Raw genomic sequence first — 1950 nt, 5'->3', positions numbered from 1 at the left:
TCCCATTGCCCAGGACTTCACAACTGCGCTGTATCATGAGGATCAATGATCATCTTAGTGGAAGACATTGAAATGTGATGGTGCGTTCATGGAAAGACGGCTGGGATTGGTTGTTTCGGAAGACTTGAGAGTTAATTCTATAAAAATAGCTTGAATATGGCTCATTGTTTCACGAAACATGCTTAAATTTGACATGATCGATTATTAAATGAGGTCGAAATAATTCTTATCAATGGCAATTTGATAGCTAGTTTCTGGAGTGTCATCTCCTCATGTACGGCGTTCGCCCGAAAACTACAAATTGAAAAGATTGCGATCACATTCTATGCTGGCATAATTCGAGCAACTATGTTGTTATCTTCTCAGTGGAGAAGTACTCCGTTAATGTCCCGTTTTATGTGATCCCCGGTTTCTCAACTCGCGGCGCTCGCGGCGATCGAGATTGGTTCGTAGCTCACCGGGCAATGCGAAGTTCGCGCGTTCGAATCCCGCTTCTAGCGTGGTGGTTACCTTGTAATTCAATGAACTTTTTCCGAGTTGAGATTGACGGTAAATGAGACCTCAAAGCAGTCGGAGCACCTTACAAAAAACCATCCGTCCGGATCGGAGTTGTAAAACTTCCCTCTTGCCTTCCCTTGGACTTTCCGGACCCACGCACGCATGTGTGCAGACCAATCCACCTGATGCTCATACTACATTGATCAAAAAGTTCCCGGAATAACCACCGTGTGGCGCTCCCATCGTTCCGATTTGAGTTCTGTTTTTTTTGTTAAATTGGTACATCTGTTGTTGATATTCCCTTTAAATCTTAGTGTCATAACTTGACATTTGCAAAAGTTACGGTCGGTTTTCGGTATTTCCTCCGCTATTTCTCTGATGGTTAATTTGCGGTTATTGACCAACATTTCTTTTACTTTATCAATTTTTTCACCGACTTTCGATGTCGATGGTCTGCCACTGCGTTCATCATCTTCGATTGACTCACGACCACTTCTGAACCGCTCGTGCCACTGGTAAACGACCGTTTTTTTTAGAGAATCGTTGCCGAAACACTTTTCCAACATTTCCAACGTCCGTGCGCCACTAAATCCGTTTTTTACGCAAAATTTAATACAAGTTCGTTGTTGCAAATTTAAATCCATTTCTGCAATTGTAAAAAATCGCCAACACACACAGAGATAGATGTACTCTTGGCTACGTAACTTTTGCAAATGTCAAGTTATGACACTAAGATTTAAAGGGAATATCAACAACAGATGTACCAATTTAACAAAAAAAACAGAACTCAAATCGGAACGATGGGAGCGCCACGCGGTGGTTATTCCGGGAACTTTTTGATCAAGGTAGTATTCTCCTCCTTGACCTCGCTCCAATCGCATTCTTCCGTCGTTATTTTGGGGAAGGATGAATAAAATTGATTTTTTCACGAAATGGGACCGTGGTGAGTTGGCCTTCTCTTTTTTCCCCATCCTCTTAGGCTCCTTGCATATTTTTGATTCCCTAAAACGCGAGGTAACCTCCTTCCTTCGGTTCGTTCTCCTGGTTCATTCTAACGTCCAATGTCTTGGAATCCGCATTTCCTCCAATGATTAAAAGTCGTAGATGAATTTTCTGGTGGCAAGAGGTTTGATTTATTAATTAATTGAAGGTAAACCCTGGAAACTATAATACAATTCTCTGGTTTTCAATTGAACTTGTAAAATGTACTATATTTTGCAATAGGCAGTTCAAAAATTACTTTTATATTAAAATATTTGCTTTGAATAGTGAGTTTTTTAATTGAAAATATGCCCATGTGAAATACATTAGTCGAATGAAAGTATTATTTTAGTTTTGATTGAACACATGATTAGACCGTACTATTCCTATTCAATTGAAATCTCACTTAGGAGACATCAGTATGATTTTCGCGCCACTCTAAAAATCATTCGGTGCCATGATGGGAAAAAA

Source organism: Hetaerina americana, unplaced genomic scaffold (assembly GCF_022747635.1).
Source record: "Hetaerina americana unplaced genomic scaffold, ioHetAmer1.1.p SCAF_7, whole genome shotgun sequence".
NCBI lineage: Eukaryota > Metazoa > Arthropoda > Insecta > Odonata > Calopterygidae > Hetaerina > Hetaerina americana.
The sequence above is the reverse complement of the archived record's forward strand: the minus strand, read 5'-3'. Positions refer to the sequence as shown.